This window comes from Hyla sarda, chromosome 7 (genome assembly GCF_029499605.1).
Source record: "Hyla sarda isolate aHylSar1 chromosome 7, aHylSar1.hap1, whole genome shotgun sequence".
Lineage (NCBI taxonomy): Eukaryota > Metazoa > Chordata > Amphibia > Anura > Hylidae > Hyla > Hyla sarda.
In genome coordinates, this window is record NC_079195.1 from 125,142,407 (window position 1) to 125,167,340 (window position 24,934).

The 24,934-nt window shown below is 44.9% G+C and overlaps 1 long non-coding RNA gene across 1 annotated transcript in view; it reads left to right on the top strand.

Moving 5' to 3' along the window:
• LOC130282438 (uncharacterized) overlaps positions 1–23,638 on the top strand; it is a 198,282-nt gene extending 174,644 nt beyond the window's left edge. The window contains exons 2-4 of the long non-coding RNA XR_008846383.1: positions 3,325–3,476; positions 17,306–17,356; positions 23,580–23,638. This is a non-coding gene — a long non-coding RNA (uncharacterized LOC130282438). The remainder of the gene's footprint in view (positions 1–3,324; positions 3,477–17,305; positions 17,357–23,579) is intronic.
• Positions 23,639–24,934: the final 1,296 nt, after the last annotated feature.

Here is a 24,934-nt window from a genome sequence, read left to right on the forward strand (position 1 = left end):
AACATAAAATTTTCGGTTCATGAACCGCGGACGTCCGCAAAAGTTTGCGAACCGGGCGAACCGCCATTGACTTCAATGGGAAGGCGAATTTTAAAACCCACAGGGACTCTTTCTGGCCACACTAGTGATTTAAAAGTTGTTTCAAGGGGACTAACACCTGGACTGTGGCGTGCCGGAGTGGGATCCATGGCAAAACTCTCATGGAAAATTACATAGTTGATGCAGAGTCTGGTTTTAATCCATAAAGGGCAAAAATCACCTATTATTCCTAAATGGTTTGGAATAACATGCTTTAGCCCCCTTTAGGCAGCACATGGAGCCCCCCTTTAGGCATCACATAGTTAGATTCCCCCCTTTAGACAGCACATAGATTCCCCCATATTAGGCAGCACATAGTTAGATCCCCCCTGTAGGCATCACATAGATTCCCCCATATTTGGCAGCACATAGTTAAAGCTCCCCTTTAGGCAGCACATAAGATTCCCCCATATTAGGCAGCACATAGTTAGATCCCCCCTTGAGGCAGCACATAGTGGGATTTCAACACAAGGCCCCAGCGCTGCAAGGCAGCAGTGCTAATCTCTGAGCCACCATGCTACCCTTAGCATACATCTAATATCCAAGGTTGCAAAAATGGACCGAGATGTCAGCAGAGAGTACCTGAAAAATTAGGCATGTACACATGCCTGAAAAATTTGGCATTGTTGCAGCCGCTTCTGTAGCAGCGGCCATAAAAATTGCAGCACCATAACAATTGCAGCAGCAGAGGCCAGAAAAATTAGGCATGTACACCTGGCAGGAAAATTTGGTATTGTCGCAGCTGTAGCAGCGGCCATAAAAATTGCAGCACCATGACAAGTGCAACAGCAGAGGCCAGAAAAATTAGGCATGTACACCTGGCTGGAAAATTTGGTATTGTCGCAGCTGCTGCTGTAGCAGCAGCCTGAAAAATTTCTGTTTGTTTTGCCAGGCAGAAAGTGCCCTAAAACATTACGGCTTGAACCCTAGTTGGAGGCAGATAAGTCACGCAAGTCATCCGGCATTCAAGTGTTCAAATACAGCAGTGTGTGGACCATTTTTAGGCCAAGGAAGCTCATCTGATCAGGCCTTGTTCAGTCAAATGTATCGCCCAGTGTCCATCCCTGATTCATCTTAAGAAAGGTGAGGTAATCCAGAAAAATGGCAACTGTGACGTGAACTAACAGTGACGACTGATTTTATTTAACAGCCAAAAAAGTTTTTTTTTTTATTTGCACAAATGTCACACCTAATGTGATTTGCACTAGGGTGACACAATTTGCCCTGCAGGCAGGAAAAATGGCAATTGTGATGTGAACTAACAGTGACACCTGATTTTATTCAACAGCCAAAAAAGGTATTTTTTTTAATTTTCACAACTGTCACACCTAATGTGATTTGCACTAGTGTGACAATGAGCAAAAAAAACTTGCCAGCGGAGTTCCCCTTTTATGCAGTGGTCCCCAACCAGGGTGCCTCCAGCTTTTGCAAAACACACGGACTGATATATTTCAGCCCTTTGAATACTGTAGTAGTTAGTTGCTTTAAAGAAAAAAAGCTTGCCAGCGGAGTTCCCCTTTTAAGCAGTGGTCCCCAACCAGGGTGCCTACAGCTGTTGCAAAACACACGGACTGATATCTTTCAGCCCTTTGAATACTGTAGTAGTTAGTTGCTTGAAGGAACTTAAGTTTGATTCTGGAGTACCCCTTTTAACCAGCGGTTCCCTCCCAACCAGGACTGATATCTTTCAGCCCTAAAAAGGGCTTTTTTGGGTGCTGTCCTTAAAGCACTAGTGCTTTAGGAGTAAACTGGACCCTGAATACACCACCTAGCAGCAACCTAGCTATCGCTTTCCCTATACAGCAGGAGCATCTTCTCTAACCCTCCACTTCCTAAGCCTGCAGCATGCTGAATGAGGCTAAAATGTCGTCCGTGCAAGAGGTAGGAGGGTCTGGAAGGGAGGGACTGCTGCTGATTGGCTGTAATGTGTCTCCTGACTCTGACTCACAGGGTCAAAGTTTACTGCAATGTTAAAGTATAGGGGGCAGATCGAACTTCACATATGTTCGGCGATGCGAACGCGAACATGCGAAATTTGCCAGGAACTGTTCGCCGGCAAACAATTTGTGACATCTCTAATCTTCAATTGCAATTTCAAAATTCATCTTTTATTATTAGAGATTGTGAAGCCCTATTGTCTCTTTATCTGCCACCAACTCCGGGCTGTGACATTCAGACACTATATGGTCTCCTGAAGCTGCCACCACCTCCACGCTGTGTCATTAAGCCACTATATGGTCTCCTCATGCTGTCAACACCTCCACGCTGTGTCATTCAGTCACTATATGGTCTCCTCATGCTTCAGCCTCATCCAAGCTGTGTCATTCAGCCACTATATGGTCTCCTCATGCTGCCAACAACTCCACACTGTGTCATTCAGCCACTATATGGTCTCCTCATGCTGCCAAAACTTCCACGCTGTGTCATTCAGCCACTATATGGTCTCCTCATGCTTCAGCCTCCTCCAAGCTGTGTCATTCAGCCACCATATGGTCTCTTCATGCTGCCAACACCTCCACACTGTGTCATTCAGCCACTACATGGTCTCCTCATACTGATGCCACCCCCAGGCTCTGTCATTGTGCCACTCTGTGGCAGTTATTCTAAAAGCGATGCCGGTAATCTGCATGTTATTCTGAATAACAGTAAAATATTGGTGAATCGGCCGAATCAAATTTTTCAAAAGTTTGCTCATCTCTACCTTGAGTAATAAGCATTCATAATGATGGCCTCCTGCAATATCCATGTACATTTATGAAGCTAGCCCTCTTGGTGAGTTACGGTGTGCTATATTGACAAAAGTACAACTATTTACCAGTAGGAGTTTTTTTTTATAGTATAAACAAATAAAACTCTAGGAAACAACCAAATGTCCTTTATTCTATACTAATAGTATCCTGGTAATACAAACAGATATAGATACCTATCAACATTGAAATATATAGAAAGGGTATTAAATAGTTACCCAATCCCTAGAAGCACATACCTTAGCTTTCCAGATGACTGCTGTGCACAGGTGAACAGGTAGCAAAATTACGTATGTAGCAGGGGAGTTTCTGTGGGTGTGTTTAAAAGTATGACCGCAAAATTATTTTATCTATGGCCGCCATCAGAGCTGTATCGGCACCACGCTAACTGACAGCTGAAAAGATATTTGGAATCTAATAGCTGTACTACTTTGATTCAAAATGAAATTTACAGCAGGAAACACGTTGAATCAAATCCTATGAATTGGATCCTTTGCAGAAAGAACCACGGCGACAGCACCTTAGGCTGAACACCAAAATGCAGAATCAAGTCCGGGATACCTGAACAGGAAATCGCAGGTGATGTGAACCACGGCGAGGATTGCTGTACAGTTTGGACACGCTGATGTTGAAGCAAGTTCGCGATCTCAGGTATTTTTCAGCATAATATCGCTGCATAATTACCCAGATGAACAGTAACCTCACACAGGGGTGAAAGTATATCGGCCACATTTCAAATGTGTATAGATAATCGGAGGTGCGAATACATTATATAGTGTGCAGTACTGTATGGAGACACATATCCATTACCAGATATATGGACTATAGCATCATGTGTGAACTCTAACAACTGCAATACTATACGTGGGTATGGACTGTTGTGCATATTAACTATGGGCATTTGCATAAGTTACATAGGATGCATGAGAAATTAAAAATGCACACTGTAAGCAGCGCTTGATGCAACATTACATGAATCTGTTGTACAACAAAAACAGGTATAGAGACCTATTAGAACAGTGTGTATTTTTGGGTGTGCTCATCCCAACAAATGAAAGAAATGACTGCCGTTTTTTCTTTGAACTTTATTTTCAGCAATAAGGTGTCGGCCGAACATTTTTGCACCTCATTTTTTGATATGTTTAACTTTCACATATTGTATGGGAATGCAGTAAAAGTGAAGTTTTGATTTTTCTCACGTTTTATCAGTGCTATATATATATATGAACCAGATACAGGCGCAGCACTCCAACAAAATAAGTGATTTAACCTGTTAAGGACATAGGACGTTCTCTAACGTCCTCACTACCTGGGCTTTAATGCCCAAGGACGTTAGAGAACGTCCTGTTGTATTTCCGGTCTCTGCCGCTCGCCGGGCAGAGATCGGAACTGGATGCCTGCTGAAATCCTTCAGCAGGCACCAAGGGCAAACGCCGAGGGGGGCCGACCGGGCTGCGATCTGCGGCGATACCGGGCTGATCAGGTCTCTGGGACCCGACCGCCCGGTAATTTCGCATGATCCCGGCTGACAGCCAGTACCATGCAGAAGTATCGGAGCGAGGTGGCAAGCCGGCCACCTCCTCCGATCCCCTGCGATCCGTCGGTTAACTAAACGACCAATCGCAAGGGGGGGGCGGGTACTTTCTCCCGCCCTGCCCGGCCCCCGGAAGTCCGGAGAGGACGGGAGGAAGACCGGAGGACGCGGCGGGGGACGGGGGAGTGCTGGGGACCAGCCCCGGTACTTACCTCGTCCCTGAAGACCCGGATCCCGGCGAGGAAGATGGCGGCAGCGGCGACAGGTGAGTAGATCTTCAGCCGCTGTCGGGCCCTTTACAGCAATGCACGTCGCCGTAAAGCGACATGCATTGCTGTAATGGGACCGTGTAAACTACAACTCCCAGCATGCCCAGACAGCCCTTGGCGTCTGGGCATGCTGGGAGTTGCAGTTTTGCAACATCTGGAGGTCCACAGTTTGGAGACCACTGTGCCCTTCCAGATGTTGCAAAACTACACATCCTCAGCATGCCCTTACTGTCCAGGCATGCTGGGAGTTGTAGTTCTGTAACATCTGGCCCTTCAGATGTTGCAGAACTACAACTCCCAGCATGCCTGGACAGTTTTGGCATACTGGGAGTTGTAGTTTTGCAACATCTGGAAGGGCACAGATTGGGAACCACTGTATTAGTGGTCTGCAAACTGTAGTCCTCCAGATGTTGCAAAACTACAACTCCCAGCATGCTGGGAGTTGTAGTTCGGCAACATCTGGCTCTAAAGATGTTGCCGAACTACTACTCCCAGCATGCCTGAGAATGCTGGGAGTTGTGGTTTTAAACAACAGGAGGAACACTGGTTGGGAAACATTGTCTGTTTCCTAACTCAGTGTTTCCCAACCGTGTGCCTCCAGCTGTTGCAAAAATATAACTACCAGCATGCACTGATAAACTGTGCATGCTGGGAGTTGTAGTTTTGTAACAGCTGGAGGTCCCCTCCCCCTGTGAATGTACAGGGTACATTCACATGAGCAGGGGGCTTACAGTGAGTATCAGGCTGCAAGTTTGCGACGCAGCAAATTTTGCGCGGTAGCTCAAACTCGCAGCGGGAACTCTCTGTAATCCCCCGCCCGTGTGACTGTACCCTAAAAACACTACACTAACACAAAATAAAATAAAAAGTAAAAAAAAACATTACATATACACATACTCCTAGACAGCCCCCCCTCCCCTCCCCAATAAAAATGAAAAACGTCCGGTATGCCACTGTTTCCAAAATGGAGCCTCCAGCTGTTGCAAAACAACAACTCCCAGTATTGCCGGACAGCCGTTGACTGTCCAAGCATGCTGGGAGTTTTGCAACAGCTGGAGGCACCCTGTTTGGGAATCACTGGCGTAGAATACCCCTATGTCCACCCCTATGCAAATCTCTAATTCAGGCCTCAAATGCGCATGGCGCTCTCACTTTGGAGCCCTGTCGTATTTCAAGGCAACAGTTTAGGGTCACATATGGGGTATCACCGTACTCGGGAGAAACTGTGTTAAATATTTTGGGGGCTTTTTCTCCTTTAACCCCTTTTTTTCACTAACACGCTGGTGTTGCCCTATACTTTTCATTTTGACAAGAGGTAAAAGGGAAAAACGCCGCCCAAAATTTGTAATGCAATTTCTCCCGACTACGGAGATACCCCATATGTGGGCGCAAAGTGCTCTGGGGGCGCACAACAAGGCCCAGAAGGGAGAGTGCACCATGTACATTTGAGGTGATTTGCACAGGGGTGGCTGATTGTTACAGCAGTTTTGACAAACGCAAAAAAAAAAACCCACATGTGACCCCATTTCGGAAACTACACCCTTCACGGAATGTAATGACGGGTGCAGTGAGAATTTACACCCCACTGGTGTCTGACAGATCTTTGGAACAGTGGGCTGTGCAAATAAAAAAATTTGTACAGCTCACTGTTCCAAAGTTCTGACAGACACCAGTGGGGGGTAAATACTCACTGTACCCCTTGTTACGTTCCTCAAGGGGTCTTGTTTCCAAAATGGTATGCCATGTGGGGTTATTTTGCTGTCCTGGCACCATAGGGGCTTCCTAAATGCGACATGCCCCCCGACCAAAATTTGCTCTCCAAAAGCCAAATATGACTCCTTCTCTTCTGAGCATTGTAGTTCGCCCGTAGTGCACTTCAGGTCCACTTATGGGGTACCTTCATACTCAGAAGAGATGGGGTTACAAATTTTGGGGGGTATTTTCTGCTATTAACCCTTGCAAAAATTTGAAATTTGGGGGGAAACACACATTTTAGTGAAAAAATATATATATTTTTTTACATATGCAAAAGTCGTGAAACACCTGTGGGGTATTAAGGTTCACTTTACCCCTTGTTACGTTCCCCAAGGGGTCTAGTTTCCAAAATGGTATGCCATGTGGGGATTTTTTGCTGTTCTGGTACCATAGGGGCTTCCTAAATTCAACATGCCCCCCAAAAACCATTTCAGAAAAACATACTCTCCAAAATCCCCTTGTCGCTCCTTCGCTTCTGAGCCCTCTACTGCGCCCGCCGAACACTTTTCATGGACATATGAGGTATGTCCTTACTCAAGAGAAATTGGGCTACAAATAAACATATAAATTTTCTCCTTTTAGCCCTTGTAAAATTTTAAAAATTGGGTCTACAAGAACATGTGAGTGTAAAAAATGAAGATGGTGAATTTTCTCCTTCACTTTGCTGCTATTCCTGTGAAACACCTAAAGGGTTAAAACACTGACTGAATGTCATTTTGAATACTTTGGGGGTGCAGTTTTTATAATGGGGTCATTTGTGGGGTATTTCTAATATGAAGACCCTTCAAATCCACTTCAAACCTGAACTGGTCCCTGAAAAATAGTGAGTTTGAAAATTTTGTGAAAAATTGGAAAATTGCTGCTGAACTTTGAAGCCCTCTGGTGTCTTCCAAAAGTAAAAACATGTCAATTTTATGATGCAAACATAAAGTAGACATATTGTATTTGTGAATACATTTTTTTATTTGGAATATCCATTTTCCTTACAAGCAGAGAGCTTCAAAGTTAGAAAAATGCAAAATTTTCAATTTTTTCAGCAAATTTTGGAATTTTTCACTAAGAAACTATGCAAGTATCGACAAAATTTTACCAATAACATAAAGTAGAATATGTCACGAAAAAACAATCTCGGAATCAGAATGATAGGTAAAAGCATTTCAGAGTTATTAATGTTTAAAGTGACAGTGGTCAGATGTTCAAAAAACGCTCCGGTCCTAAGGTGTAAAATGGCCTGGTCCTTAAGGGGTTAATATCTCATGTCAGCATTACAGTTGTAATGCTGACATGAGATATTAAACCACTTATTTTGTTGGAGTGCTGCGCCTGTATCTGGTTCTTATCTTGGATGGACTCTGATCAATTCATTTGGGACGCTGGCACCAATTTTTTGGTTGGACTGGATAAGTAGTGCTGCTTTATTTTGGGATTATATATATATATATATATATATATATATATATATATATATATGTACATATATACACAGGGCCGGCCTTAGGTGTTCAGGCGCCCTGTGCGAGCTAACCTTGGGGCGCCCCCCAACCCCCCCCCCATTACCCCATAAACATACACAAATATTTTTTTTTTTATTACAGATAATTTAACTACAACTCCCAGCATTCCCTGGTTGGGAAACACTAGCATACACACACATAACAGAGACTACAACTCCCAGCATTCCCTGGTTGGGAACCACTAGCATACACACACAAACACACACACAAAACAGGGACTACAACTCCCAGCCTGTGTCCCCCCTTCTCACATAGAAATCATCCCCAGTCAGAGATTTATACCCCAGTCCCTGCAGTGAATCCCCAGCCTGTGTACTTTGTCATCCTGTTCAGTAAACACAGACAGACAGGGGAGGTGAGGAGCACTGCTCTGGCTTCTTTCTCCCCATGCAGACCTGCGTCCTCCGAGGGGAGGGGAGATGCGGAAGCCGCGCTCCTCCTCTCTCCCCCTGCTCTGGCTTTTTTCGCCTGGTAAAGACCTGCTTCCTCCCGAGCTCGGGGAGATGAGGGAGGGGGCGTGTACCTCCTCCAGCTCTAGCTTCGGCAATCTTCGGAGGGCTGAGTGAGGAGTGGAAGAAAGTTTTCACGTGGGATCTCAAAATTCCACCTCACACCGGCCTGTTACACTGCGAGCTGTGTCGGCTGCCCGGTGCCCCTGTTGCAATGGCGCCCTGCGCGGCTGCACAGCTTGCACACCCCAAATGCCGGCCCTGTATAAATATATATGACATACAGCTTCCTTCAGCTGAGGTGGTGGAGCCTTGGCTGGCTGAAACAGGGAGTGGTGTGACACTGGGTGATGCAGCAGGCTGGACCACCACATCGGAGCCCTATGTTGACGCAGGGCCATCGTGCCAACATTGGGATCCTGGCCACGCTTCACCTTCTGCCGACACATCTTGCATGTGGCCATGTTAACCTCCTCCGGATGCTTGATAAAAAAACTGCCACACCGCCAAGTAGGTGATTTTTCCACCAACAGTCCGCAGTGATTGACTACTACTGCTGTCGACTCCAGGAACCACTGTTCCATTACCTCCCGGGAAGGTAAGCTGCCGTGAAGCAGATGGTCTAATCTGGACACGTTTGGCTCCAGACTTTCTACTTCTCCCACCATGCTGAAGGCCAACCATGCTACCATCTTGCTGGCTCAGCTGCTGCCTCACGGGCAACCTGCAACCCTCTTCTCCTGATGATCATCGATTTGTGTCTGCACGTCACTGATGTCCTCCTTAGGTTCCTCAACAGTGTCTGAATGCTCGCAACACCACCTCCCATGCCACTCTCCTCATCACTACTTGCCCGCCTAGCAGAGGAAGCAGCAGATGTCTCCTCCACTTGGTTGGGCAGTAGCTGCTGAATGTCCTCTAGATCGTCAACATTAAATAGTGGAGCTAAACACATAGCATAAGATCCTTCTGTGGGGGAGGGAACAGCATAGGACAGAGGCAATGGGAGGACAGGAACTGCTCCCGGGCCATACCAGCTGATGGTTGTGTCTGAGGAATCCACTGACTGTTGACTGGGGGTGTCAGATGTAAGTTGTGATGACGTGGATGACCGTGTTAACCAATTGATGACAGCAGATGGGTTGCTGGTCGAGACACAACCACTAGCTGATACCTGGAGCTCAGCACTCTCACTGTGACTCCTGCTGCCACTCGCCCCTAGGCTGCTGCGACCTCTGCCTGATGAATTTAGGCCTCTGCCACTCCTCTGTGCATGTCCTGGCACTTTTCTGACATAGTGCGTATATGAGGGGAGTACAATATGCTCCACTACGCTTAAAAAAGTATTTGTGTACAACACCATCCAGTTTGTACTTTTAGCTGGCCTTTCACAGTATCTAGGCCCTTGAGACTTTAACAGGAGCAAAATTGTACACCGCTTAGATGTACGTATGTGGTATGCACTTATGAGGGGAGGACAGTGTGCTCCAGTACGCTTAAAAAAGTATTTGTGTACAACACCAGTGTTAGGATTCGGCTAGCTGGATGTGGATCTTCTGTGTCAGCGAGGAATTGGCGTGGACCGTGTCGGTGGACCGGTTCTAGGGTTGCTACTGGTTTTCACCAGAGCCCGCCGCAAAGCGGGATGGTCTTGCAGCGGCGGTAGCAACCAGGTCGTATCCACCGGCAACGGCTCAACCTCGCTGACTGCTGAGAAGGCGATGGACAGAAGGACTAGGCAGAGGCAAGGTCAGACGTAGCAGAAGGTCGGGGAAGGCGGCAAGGTTCGTAGTCAAATAGTAATAGAAGTAGGTCAAGAACACAGTAAAGGTAAACACAGTAAGCTTTCTCTAGGCACAAAGGCAACAAGATCCGGCCAGGAAGTGCAGGGGAAGTGAGGTTATATGGACAGGGAGCAGGTGGAAGCTAATCAGACTGATTGGGCCAGGCACCAATCACTGGTGCACTGGCCCTTTAAATCTTAGAGAGCTGGCGCGCGCCCTAGGGAGCGGAGCCGCGCGCGCCAGAACATGACAGCCAGGGACCGGGTGGGGTAAGTGGCTTGGGATGCGATTCGCGAGTGGGCGCGTCCTGCTATGCGAATCGCATCCCCATGGTGAATGTCAGTGCAGCGCTCCCGGTCAGCGGGTCTGACCGGGGCGCTGCATAGAGGAGAACGCCGCGAGCGCTCCGGGGAGGAGCAGGGACCCGGAGCGCTCGGCGTAACAACCAGCAGTACACACCAGTGCTGCCGCTCACAGTCGCTGTTTACTTCCCCCAAAATTTTCTCTCTCAATCTCACGCCCTTCCCTATCAGTGCTTCTAGGCAGGACTTGGGCTTGAGCTGAATCGCTACTGTTCTATGCAACACACTGTGCCACACACTGCCCTCTGTCCCTCTGTGTAACAGAACACTGATGTGACTAGGAGGTGAATCGCTGCTGGAAAAAAGCTTTTCTGGCCAACACACAGTGCTGTCTGTCCCTATCTCTGCAATGAAAGGCTGAAGTGACTGGCCGCAATATGGCTGCTGATTATATAGGGCTGTGACATCACAGGGGTGACTGGCTGCTGATAGGCTGCATCCTCCATGTGATTCAGGGTCATCCCGCTTATCCTTGTTCTCACCTTCCCAGGATTCCTTGCCCTATGTCCTCACATGTGGATCCGCCATTTTAGATGCCCTGGAGCCTGGACTGCGCTAAATGGAGTTTAATGAAGCGTTTTGCGTGATCGAATTGCGGCGATATTCACATTCGTTGCGAATCAAATTTTTCCTGAAATTCGTAATGAATTTGGATTTGTCAGAATCGATTCTAATAGACCATTTCTTTATAAAATGTCAACAGTACTTCTGCTCCATATATCTAAATACACCCTATATATCCCAGTTCATATAGACTAATATACATACACATAATCTTTAATAGCAATTATACAAGATTACAAAAAAATTCTCATCCCATTATTACTAATGGAAGCATACTTAGGTCTGGAATGGAATCCCCACCATACACTACAATCAGAGGTCAAACCCTGTGAAAAAAAGGTGTGGGAAGTCTTCCACTCAAAGGCTGGTCCTCCAGGACTCTACTAATGGGAACGGTGTTCCTGTTGTGGAAAAAGTGCAGGAACTCAGTTCCCATGCATTCCTGCAGGACTTGAACCCTGACTACAATGAACCTTTTGTATCTTTATTAGGATTCCTCTGTCTGTCCCTTTGCAACAATGTTTTCTAAACAGCGTGATTCTAGCTGTTGCAAAACTACAACTCCCAACATGCCCCGACAGCCAAAGGTTGTAGTTTTGCAACAGCTGGAGGTACACTGTTTGGAAAACACTACGTGCAATAAAGGTTATGGATTTATTTATTTTTTACATTTAGTGTCATTGTGTTTGTAGTCAGAATGTAGGATCAGAAATATAGTAAATGTCCCCCTTTAGAAGTTCTGTTTTACAGTCGCAGTCATATTAACTTTGTCCAAGAAGACTTTTTACAGCCTTTCAGAAAATAAGTTATAACTTACATTCAGAACGGCTGCCTAATGAATAATATTTAATACCTATTGATTTTTACAAATCTAAAACCATTTTTTTTATAGTAGTTCCTCAGCTGTGAAGCTTTGATATCTAAAACCTCAAAGGTTCAAAGCAGAGCCATTAGTCATGTATGAAGCTGCCTGTCCTTGCACTGCATACCATTGTCTGATAGGGACTCCTTAATTAAAGATTTGGCCGGAGCCCCTGTGTCTGGAGCTGGATGACCATGTGCAGATACTCCACATTTAACAAAAACCCCAATAGCAGACGATGACCTCTGGCGCCCTAAATCTTTGCTTTTTTAATAACACATCCATTTTATCTTTATAGAATGTCACATTTTCATTCTCTATAGCCTTATCTGCTGTGCTGTACTTTGTAATTGCTTATTATAACACCAACTGTTTTCTATAAGTTAGGGTTGTGTCACTGTTCAGTACTGCTGTGGATATATAAGAAAGCTAGAAATAAAACAGGTCTGTTTTAAAATGTACATTTTATGTATATGAAAAATTTTCCTTTCTTTTCTTCCTTCCTTCCTTTTCTCTTTCTTTCTTTCTTTCTTTCTTTCCTTTCTTTTTCAATGTCAGATGTGTGTGTACGTATGTGTCTACCCTTCCTTCCTTCCTAAACCCTGCATCTTTCTTTCTTATTTTCTCTTTCTTTCTTTCTTTTCAGATGTGTGTACATATGTATGTAAACCCTGCATCTTCCTTCCTCCCTCCCTTTCTTTCTTTCCCTTTCATTCTTTCTTTCTTTCTTTTCCTTTCTTTATTTCTTTCTTTCTTTCTTTCCTTTCTTTTCCTTTCTTTTCCTTATTTCTTTCTTTCTTTTCCTTTCATTCTTTCTTTCTTTCTTTTCCTTTCTTTCTTTCTTTCTTTCTTTCTTTTTCTTTCTTTCTTTCCTTTCTTTTTCTATGTCAGATGTGTGTGTACGTATGTGTCAACACTACCTTCCTTCCTAAACCCTGCATTTTTCTTTCTTTCTTTTCAGATGTGTGTCTGTATGTATGTCAACCCTGCATCTTCCTCCCTCCCTTTCTTTCTTTCTTTTTTTTTTCTTTCTTTCTTTCTTTCTTTTTTTCTTTCTCTTTGTCACATGTGTGTACGTGTGTATGTCAACCCTGAATCTTTCTTTCTTTCTCTTTCTTCTGCTTTTTCAGATGAGTGTGTTTGTATGTGTGTGTGTGTCAACCCTGCATCTTCCTTCCTTTTTCTTTATTTTTCTTTCTTTCTTTCTTTCTTTTATTTATTTATTTCTCTTTGTCAGATGTGTGTGTGTGTGTGTCAACCCTGCATTTTCCTTCCTTCCTTTTCTCAATTTCTTTTCCTAGGACTACTATGTCAGATATGTGTGTGTGTGTGTATGTGTCTCAACCCTGCATCTTTCTTTCTCTCCTTAGTTTCTTTCTTTCCTAGGATTTCTATGTCAAATCTATATATGAATGTATGTATGTTTGTCAACCCTGAAATGTACTGTGTGTTGTTTACTAACAGTCACAACAATAAACAGGTTTCAATGTAAATGTGCCTTATTTCTGATCGGTATTGTCTTAAGTTTATGGTAATTCAGGAAGTGGAGTATTAGGCATGTTTCTCTATTATTGTATTTTATATTTTGCTTTACTTTTGCTGGTTTATTTAATAAATATGTTTTTATATTTATATTGTATTAAACTTTCAACCTTAACCACAGGCAAGCTGCCTGTGTAGTTTCCTATAACCTTTGTGTGGTAATGTCCGCCCTATCATCATTTACATTAGCCGAGCAGTCCTTACAGAGAACACTTCAGTTAGGCAACAAGTGACGGTGTCTGCTTTATCCCAGGGACATTCTTGGCTGCAGAAGTGAACCCTGCACCTGTTTCTCCATTATGACAACACATGAGTTTGAAAGAAAAATATGAATATCCTGATGCTCACACGCAGTGACACAACCATTTTCTTAAAATGCTGAGGAATGGTATGTGTTTTATATGTATGTTCAGAGCAAGGCTTTGTCTACCAGAGCTATTCACATTTCTAAAATCCAACCACTCTAATAAAGATTTTCACTAGAAGCCACATACCCTGCATGGATGTCAGATTCCCTTGCTTGTACTGTCAGTAATACCTTCTGGCAGCATATGGTGTTAATTTAGTTAACACACATGTAACTTCAGTGACTTAATCTACTACTCGGTATTTCTCAAAGTGCATATCAGTCTAAAAGTAAGACATTTCAATTTAGATAGATCTTATCTGAACGGCGCATCCTTCACATTGCTGAATCTCACACCATTACAGCTCATGAAAAAAAGTTCAGGGTAATGACTATTGAAAGGGTTTATTGCAATGTAATAAATTAATGGGAACTTTGGTTGCAAAGTTTAATTTCTGCTGTATTCATAAAGCAATTGTCAGGTTAAGAAGACAGAAGGCTGTATTCTGCAAATTCAACTGTAAAAAGTTGGATTCGCTAATTGCTTTTTATTGGGCTACAAATTTTCTGAATCAAATAACAGTCTCACCATCTCTATGCTGCTGAATGCTCTGACCATTCCGCTTCCTGAAATTGACCATCCACATTAGAATAAAGCCTGTTGAACTTATTGAATTCAGTAGGATGTGTTTACTGTCTAAAGTGGGCAATACATATTAGATAAGTGTTGGCCAAAAAGCCAATTTTGTTTGGCAAGAAAGGCCAACAATCAAATATGTTTGACTCTTTCCCACCAGAAAATGTTAATGGAAAGAAAGATTAGGCATGTTGGATTTCAAACGCCCATTCTCTTTGTTCTTGGGCAGATAATCTGCCACCAGAGGTGTCTGGCAGTGACTTTTGCCTGTCTTTCCATTGAGGACACATACTTGTTCGAGCAACACCTATCTTATGTGTATGGCAAGTTTAACACACAGGAAAACAGAGTGACAATCTACTGGCATTTGCAATCAATGCAAACAAAAATAACCTATGTTGAATTTCCGGTGTCTTCGTCTTTTTCCATGCATGCAAACACTGCAAATCAAAAGTTAAGCACATAATCTTTTGATAATGAGTCATTTCTGAATATGAACCTAAACAGTTAATGCCAGATAAGCTGTTAGTATGTATAGTGAGCTTTTCTGGTTCTTGTATGTTAATATTTTAACAGAGTTACAGATTAAAGAGAACCTATCAGGGGTTTAATGATGGTACGGCTATGGGCAGCATGGACCCTGTTGCATCTGAAAACCACTACACCATACTTGATATTATAATAATATTAAGGCATATACATTTTAGGGGTTGGTCTACAACATTAGTACATCCCTGTGTAGCTCCTTATTGGCACTTTTCCATTTTCTGTCCATGCTCGATACACTTGAGGACTTTTTACTGATCTCCGCTACATTTGCACATTCTGGTATTGGTGGAATTTTTCAGTTGACCTTAGTGTACACTTGTACCCAATTGTGAGTGCACTATTCCTTTTTTAGTCTCCATAAAGTATTTGTGGTTCCTTAATCTCTGTGGTTTTTGGAAGATGTAGTTTTTTCTCTTCCAATGACTGTTTATGACTAGTGTTGAGCGCGCATATTCACAATTTGAATATTTATCGCGAATTTCACATATTCCCATATTCGCGACTATGGCGAATACAGTGCTTTATATTCGCAATTATGAATATCCGTATTGTTTTTTTTCCCACAGAACACATCACAGTGATCCCAGCTTCCAGCTTATGGTCTAAAGAAGACTCCTATACTATTTACTCTATTAGACTGGAGAGCGAATATTCACAAATATTGTCACTAAAATTAGATAGATAGTGATGATATTCGCGAATATGACATGACAATATTCAAAATGAAAAAAGTCACAGACCCATTATCACTTCTTTATAGACCAAGAATATCAGGAGATGATCGATAGATAGTAGATAATATAGATAGATAATATAGATAGATAAAATAGTTATCCGCATGCGCATACGTGCATACACGCATGCAAATTTACGCAAAGCGAAAATAACCACATATATATCAAATATGCAAATTTCGTGAATATAGGACTAATATTCATCCACATATTCGCAAACTATCGCAAATTCGAATATGACATATGCTGCTCATCACTATTTATGACCCCATCCCAGCCAGGTATGCTATTAGTGCAATCTTTGTATTAAAAACTGTCTTTAAAGGGGTACTCCGCTGCCCCAGTGTTCGGAACATTTTGTTCCGAATGCTTGGAGTGGGCGACAGAGTCATTAAGTCCCGGCCACACCCCTTGTGACATCACACCACGCCCCTCAATGCAAGTCTATGGGGGTGTGATGGTGGCCATGCCCCCTCCCATAGAATTCCATTGAGGGGCGTGGCGTGATGTCACGAAGGGGCATGGTAATGATGTCACGACCCCTCCCCCCACACCCAGTGTTCTAAACGAACGACGGGTGCTGCACATTGATCAAACATCTTATCCCCTATCCTTGGGTAGAGGATAAGATGTCTAGGGGAAGAGTACCCCTTTAACCCCTCTGTTCAGCCTTCTATAGCCTGACACCTCCACAGTAGGGGTTTCATACAACCACTGGCATAAATTGTTAGCCTCCTGTAATTTTTACAATAGCTGGAGAGCCATAGGTTGAAGAACATGTGAGTAACTCTTTCCCATATTGATCATATTGACAATTGAACTGCCTTTCTTTCAATTCAATTTATCATCCCAGTTGTCTGCTCAATAGCAGACCTCTATTTTTTTTTTTACAGCATGGAACCTTTAGGAACAATATTATTTAGATGATAGTGTTTTTTTTAAAATCTACCTATGTATCCTAAATTATTTTTTATTTAATATTTTAAAAGATTAGTTAATAAGTCCTTTAGAATCAATTTAAGAACCTAAAAACTCCAAGTAATATATTATTCTAATATAAAGTACTCCTAATTAGTGTTGCTCACGAATATTCGCAATGTGAATTTTATTTGCGAATATCGCATATTCGCGAATTTGCGAATATTCGCGAATATAGCACTATATATTCGCAATTACGAATATTCATATTAATTTTTTTTCACAGTACAAATCACAGTGCTCATCCCTCTCTGCTTACAGCTCGTGTGGTGTAAAGAAGGCTCTAATACTACTGTGTGAGACTGGCGTCTGAATTTTCGCATATGCGAATTTTCACTTATGCTAATTCTTGCATATGCTAATTTTCGCATATGCGAATTTCCTCATATGCGAAAATAAAACGCGAATATTACGAATATGCAAATTTAGCGAATATGTGATGAATATTCATCCATATATTTGTGAAATATCGTAAATTCGAATATGGCCTATGCCGCTCAACACTAATCCTAATTTAACTGCTATGTGTAACATTTTATACAATAAAAAAACACTAACAAAAATGTATTTATTCACTGTCATCATGTTAATTGTTCTACAGTATAAGACACTGAAGGTAACATGAACGGAAAAGTATAACATCCTACATAAGGTAAAACTCAATATATATTTTAATCACACATAGTAAAAAGACAAATACAAATCTAATGCATATGTTACGCCGAGCGCTCCGGGTTCCCGCTCCTCCCCGGAGCGCTCGCTTCACCTCCTCCGCTGCAGCGCCCCGGTCACGTCCTCTGACCCGGGGCGCTGCGATCCTGCTGCTAGCCGGGATGCGATTCGCGATGCGGGTAGCGCCCGCTCGCGATGCGCACCCCGGCTCTCCTACCTGACTCGCTCCCCGTCTGTTCTGTCCCGGCGCGCGCGGCCCCGCTCCCTAGGGCGCGCGCGCGCCGGGTCTCTGCGATTTAAAGGGCCACTGCGCCGCTGATTGGCGCAGTGGTTCCAATTAGAGTTATCACCTGTGCACTCCCTATATTACCTCACTTCCCTTGCACTCCCTTGCCGGATCTTGTTGCCTTAGTGCCAGTGAAAGCGTTCCTTGTGTGTCCCTTGCCAGTGTTTCCAGACCTTCTGCCGTTGCCCCTGACTACGATCCTTGCTGCCTGCCCCGACCTTCTGCTACGTCCGACCTTGCTTCTGCCTACTCCCTTGTACCGCGCCTATCTTCAGCAGCCAGAGAGGTGAGCCGTTGCTAGTGGATACGACCTGGTCACTACCGCCGCAGCAAGACCATCCCGCTTTGCGGCGGGCTCTGGTGAAAACCAGTAGTGGCTTAGAACCGGTCCACTAGCACGGTCCACGCCAATCCCTCTCTGGCACAGAGGGTCCACTACCTGCCAGCCGGCATCGTGACAGTAGATCCGGCCATGGATCCCGCTGAAGTTCCTCTGCCAGTTGTCGCTGACCTCACCACGGTGGTCGCCCAGCAGTCACAACAGATTGCGCAACAAGGCCAACAGCTGTCTCAACTGACCGTTATGCTACAACAGTTGCTACCACAGCTTCAGCAGTCATCTCCTCCGCCAGCTCCTGCACCTCCTCCGCAGCGAGTGGCCGCTCCTGGGATACGCTTATCCTTGCCGGATAAGTTTGATGGGGACTCTAAGTTTTGCCGTGGCTTCCTTTCCCAATGTTCCCTGCATCTGGAGATGATGTCGGACCTGTTTCCCACTGAAAGGTCTAAGGTGGCTTTCGTAGTCAGTCTTCTGTCCGGAAAAGCCCTGTCATGGGCCACACCGCTCTGGGACCGCAATGACCCCGTCACTGCCTCAGTACACTCCTTCTTCTCGGAAATCCGAAGTGTCTTTGAGGAACCTGCCCGAGCCTCTTCTGCTGAGACTGCCCTGTTGAACCTGGTCCAGGGTAATTCTTCCGTTGGCGAGTATGCCGTACAATTCCGTACACTTGCTTCAGAATTGTCCTGGAATAATGAGGCCCTCTGCGCGACCTTCAAAAAAGGCCTATCCAGCAACATTAAAGATGTTCTGGCCGCACGAGAAATTCCTGCTAATCTACATGAACTTATTCACCTAGCCACTCGCATTGACATGCGTTTTTCTGAAAGGCGTCAGGAACTCCGCCAAGATATGGACTCTGTTCGCACGAGGCGTTTCGTCTCCTCGGCTCCTCTCTCCTCTGGTCCCCTGCAATCTGTTCCTGTGCCTCCCGCCGTGGAGGCTATGCAGGTCGACCGGTCTCGCCTGACACCTCAAGAGAGGACACGACGCCGTATGGAGAACCTCTGCCTGTACTGTGCTAGTACCGAACACTTCCTGAGGGATTGTCCTATCCGTCCTCCCCGCCTGGAAAGACGTACGCTGACTCCGCACAAAGGTGAGACAGTCCTTGATGTCTACTCTGCTTCTCCACGTCTTACTGTGCCGGTGCGGATGTCTGCTTCTGCCTTCTCCTTCTCTACAGTGGCCTTCTTGGACTCTGGTTCTGCAGGAAATTTTATTTTGGCCTCTCTCGTCAACAGGTTCAACATCCCAGTGACCAGTCTCGCCAGACCCCTCTACATCAATTGTGTAAATAATGAAAGATTGGACTGTACCATACGTTTCCGCACGGAGCCCCTTCTTATGAGCATCGGATCTCATCATGAGAGGATTGAACTTTTGGTCCTCCCCAATTGCACCTCGGAGATTCTCCTTGGACTTCCCTGGCTTCAACTTCATTCCCCAACCCTGGATTGGTCCACTGGGGAGATCAAGAGTTGGGGGTCCTCTTGTTCCAAGAATTGTCTAAAACCGGTTCCCAGTAACCCTTGCCGTAACTCTGTGGTTCCTCCAGTAACCGGTCTCCCCAAGGCCTATATGGACTTCGCGGATGTTTTCTGCAAAAAACAAGCTGAGACTCTACCTCCTCACAGGCCTTATGATTGCCCTATCGACCTCCTCCCGGGTACTACTCCACCCCGGGGCAGAATTTATCCTCTCTCTGCCCCAGAGACTCTTGCCATGTCCGAATACGTCCAGGAGAATCTAAAAAGGGGCTTTATCCGTAAATCCTCCTCTCCTGCCGGAGCCGGATTTTTCTTTGTCTCCAAAAAAGATGGCTCCCTACGTCCTTGCATTGACTACCGCGGTCTTAATAAAATCACGGTTAAGAACCGCTACCCCTTACCCCTCATCTCTGAACTCTTTGATCGCCTCCAAGGTGCCCACATCTTCACTAAATTGGACTTAAGAGGCGCCTATAACCTCATCCGCATCAGAGAGGGGGACGAGTGGAAAACGGCATTTAACACCAGAGATGGACACTTTGAGTATCTGGTCATGCCCTTTGGACTGTGCAATGCCCCTGCCGTCTTCCAAGACTTTGTCAATGAAATTTTTCGTGATCTATTATACTCCTGTGTTGTGGTATATCTGGACGATATCCTAATTTTTTCTGCCAATCTAGAGGAACACCGCCGGCATGTCCGTATGGTTCTTCAGAGACTTCGTGACAACCAACTCTATGCCAAAATTGAGAAATGTCTGTTTGAATGCCAATCTCTTCCTTTTCTAGGATATTTGGTCTCTGGCCAGGGACTACAGATGGATCCAGACAAACTCTCTGCCGTCTTAAATTGGCCACGCCCCTCCGGACTCCGTGCTATCCAACGCTTTTTGGGGTTCGCCAATTATTACAGGCAATTTATTCCACATTTTTCTACCATTGTGGCTCCTATCGTGGCTTTAACCAAGAAAAATGCTGATCCCAAGTCCTGGCCTCCTCAAGCAGAAGACTCCTTTAAACAACTCAAGTCTGCCTTTTCTTCGGCTCCCGTGCTCTCCAGACCTGACCCTTCCAAACCCTTCCTATTGGAGGTTGATGCCTCCTCAGTAGGAGCTGGAGCTGTTCTTCTACAAAAAAATCCTTCCGGGCATGCTGTCACTTGTGGTTTTTTCTCTAGGACCTTCTCTCCAGCGGAGAGGAACTACTCCATCGGGGATCGAGAACTTCTAGCCATTAAATTAGCACTTGAGGAATGGAGGCATCTGCTGGAGGGATCAAGATTTCCTGTTATTATCTACACCGACCACAAGAACCTCTCCTACCTCCAGTCGGCCCAACGGCTGAATCCTCGCCAGGCCCGGTGGTCTCTGTTCTTTGCCCGATTTAATTTTGAGATTCACTTTCGTCCTGCCGATAAGAACATTAGAGCCGATGCTCTCTCTCGTTCCTCGGATGCCTCAGAAGTTGATCTCCCTCCGCAACACATCATTCCACCTGACTGCCTGATCTCCACTTCTCCTGCCTCCATCAGACAGACTCCTCCAGGAAAGACCTTTGTTTCTCCACGCCAACGCCTCGGAATCCTCAAATGGGGTCACTCCTCCCATCTCGCAGGTCATGCGGGCATCAAGAAATCTGTGCAACTCATCTCCCGCTTCTATTGGTGGCCAACTCTGGAGACGGATGTTGGGGACTTTGTGCGAGCCTGCACTATCTGTGCCCGGGATAAGACTCCTCGCCAGAAGCCCGCTGGTTTTCTTCATCCTCTGCCTGTCCCCGAACAGCCTTGGTCTCTGATTGGTATGGATTTTATTACTGATTTACCCCCTTCCCGTGGCAACACCGTTATTTGGGTGGTCGTTGATCGATTCTCCAAAATGGCACATTTCATTCCTCTTCCTGGTCTTCCTTCTGCGCCTCAGTTGGCTAAACAATTTTTTGTACACATTTTTCGTCTTCACGGGTTGCCTACGCAGATTGTCTCGGATAGAGGGGTCCAATTCGTGTCTAAATTCTGGAGAGCTCTCTGTAAACAACTCAAGATTAAATTAAATTTTTCCTCTGCATATCATCCCCAGTCCAATGGACAAGTAGAAAGAATTAACCAGATCCTGGGTGATTATTTGCGACATTTTGTTTCCTCCCGCCAGGATGACTGGGCAGATCTCCTTCCATGGGCCGAATTCTCGTATAACTTCAGGGTCTCTGAATCTTCCTCCAAATCCCCATTTTTCGTGGTGTACGGCCGTCACCCTCTTCCCCCCCTCCCTACCCCCTTGCCCTCTGGTCTGCCCGCTGTGGATGAAATTTCTCGTGACCTTTCCATTATATGGAGAGAGACCCAAAATTCTCTCTTACAGGCTTCTTCACGCATGAAGAGGTTCGCGGATAAGAAAAGAAGAGCTCCCCCCGTTTTTTCCCCTGGAGACAAGGTATGGCTCTCCGCTAAATATGTCCGCTTCCGTGTCCCTAGCTACAAGTTGGGACCACGCTATCTTGGTCCTTTCAAAATTCTGTGTCAAATTAATCCTGTCTCTTATAAACTTCTTCTTCCTCCTTCTCTTCGTATCCCTAATGCCTTTCACGTCTCTCTTCTCAAACCACTCATCCTCAACCGTTTTTCTCCCAAATCTGTTCCTCCCACTCCTGTTTCCGGCTCCTCGGACGTCTTCTCGGTCAAGGAGATTTTGGCTGCCAAAAAGGTCAGAGGAAAAAATTTTTTTTTAGTAGACTGGGAGGGTTGTGGTCCTGAAGAGAGATCCTGGGAACCTGAGGACAACATCCTTGACAAAAGTCTGCTCCTCAGGTTCTCAGGCTCCAAGAAGAGGGGGAGACCCAAGGGGGGGGGTACTGTTACGCCGAGCGCTCCGGGTTCCCGCTCCTCCCCGGAGCGCTCGCTTCACCTCCTCCGCTGCAGCGCCCCGGTCACGTCCTCTGACCCGGGGCGCTGCGATCCTGCTGCTAGCCGGGATGCGATTCGCGATGCGGGTAGCGCCCGCTCGCGATGCGCACCCCGGCTCTCCTACCTGACTCGCTCCCCGTCTGTTCTGTCCCGGCGCGCGCGGCCCCGCTCCCTAGGGCGCGCGCGCGCCGGGTCTCTGCGATTTAAAGGGCCACTGCGCCGCTGATTGGCGCAGTGGTTCCAATTAGAGTTATCACCTGTGCACTCCCTATATTACCTCACTTCCCTTGCACTCCCTTGCCGGATCTTGTTGCCTTAGTGCCAGTGAAAGCGTTCCTTGTGTGTCCCTTGCCAGTGTTTCCAGACCTTCTGCCGTTGCCCCTGACTACGATCCTTGCTGCCTGCCCCGACCTTCTGCTACGTCCGACCTTGCTTCTGCCTACTCCCTTGTACCGCGCCTATCTTCAGCAGCCAGAGAGGTGAGCCGTTGCTAGTGGATACGACCTGGTCACTACCGCCGCAGCAAGACCATCCCGCTTTGCGGCGGGCTCTGGTGAAAACCAGTAGTGGCTTAGAACCGGTCCACTAGCACGGTCCACGCCAATCCCTCTCTGGCACAGAGGGTCCACTACCTGCCAGCCGGCATCGTGACAGCATAGAGTAAACTTTAACTTTAACCAGCAGTAATAATGTCCCAGTTTCAGGAAGATAATGCATTTGTATAAAATAGATTATAAAGAGCTGACGTTTGGGAATGTGGAAGGGTAATCTATGTAATCTTCTATATAAAGAAGAGAGCAGTTTTAACATTGCTGTATTAATCCACAACTGTTACTTCACTGTCCTGTCATAAAGCTTTAAGAAATAGCCGAGTAGAGTAGTAGAGGACATAAGCTTCGACTTTCAAATAATCCTATAATTTTAGGTACACTTTAGAAAATAAAACTTTTGACATGTCACAGGGACTAAACTATTGATTGGCGGGGTCTCAGCACTGACACTTCAAGTGACCAAAACTTTTGGCATGTTCCTTTGACATGTCAAAGTTTTTTTTTTATTTTTTATGACAGGTATAAAGAGCAAGCATCTATCAGGTTAACTTTTTATTAATTAGGAACAATATCATTCTAAAAAGGACTCTTGCTCTCTAGTAATAAAATCAATGAGTGCTTTCTTTTTCTTTTAGGTAATGGTACTGTACTATATGTTGGCCAATATGTTGGTCTGCTGGGACAGAAAACTTCCTTCACAAGACAACATTTTCTCTAGTTGCCCATAGGTTGTTCTTCTGGGTCAGGCTTGTAGAACTTGGAAAAGTTGTAAGCTACTTTGTATCTTTAATAAAACCAATGTAAGCAATTAGTTGCACAGCCTGATTTTTAATCCATGTTAGGTCTGACTCTTAATATATGTCTGGCTAAAGTTGCTAAATTCCATCAGAGAAAGCAGGTAACCCTTACTTCTCGAAAAAGGATTGCCCTTACAAATGCTAAGTGTCATGGAAAAGGCACACGTCAAACTCTCTGGTCTTGCAATGTGATTGTGAAGGGGTACTCTGCTTCCACACTCACTTTAATCCTCAGCTATCCCTTCTGGCTACAAAAGAGTTAAGCAAACACCAAAAAGATCATATCCACACAAAATGGAGAAGCTATGGTTTAAAAAAGGCAAGTACTCACAGGAATAAAAAGCACAAACGGATGCGCTCCGTAGTGTAACACCAGAGTACAATCGGTAACGCTAGGTGTGAACTGCGCTTACCACATAGAGTTGTACTACGTCCAAGTACAACAATGGATCAGGGTATATCATCAGGGTGTCTCTGCAGCTCCTTCCCGCTGGACTAAAATCATGATAAAAACAAGATGTCTCCAAACAACAAAACGGGGTGGATAGGAGCGCTGAGACCAGGTAAAGACTTGAAAGATTTATTCCCACAATGCAACGCATTTCGCGGTGACCCACTTCATCAGGCTTGTTAGGTTCAGCAAATTACAAGGTATATTTAGGGAAAAGGGATTAACCCATTCAAGGAGGAAAGTTTAATTAACCCCTTGAGGGGCAAAGCCCTTTTTACCCTTTACAACAATATAGAAACACACGATGACATCATAAGAATAGTATCCAATAGAACAAATACAACACAATTAACAGGTATTATACTATAACAAATGACAAATATATATATATATATATATATATATATATATATATATAAAAAAAAAGAAGAAAAATATATGTATAAAGAAATACGCATATATTTTAACGAGCATTTTCCAATGTCTCATTGAGACCATCTGGAAATAAAGTAAATAAAGAAAACAATTCTAAAAGATTCCCTATTGTTTAATCGCTGTATACAATTGTGACTAAAAACTGGAATGGTTTCCAGTATAGTCAATTTTAAATAGACAATACATCTATCATGTTTAAGAAGTGGATGACGTGAAACACTGTGCAGGGCAAAGCCATTTTTAATGTTAGATCTATGTTTATTCATATGTGACCGTACCGTCTGTATGGTGCGGCCAACGTCTTGAA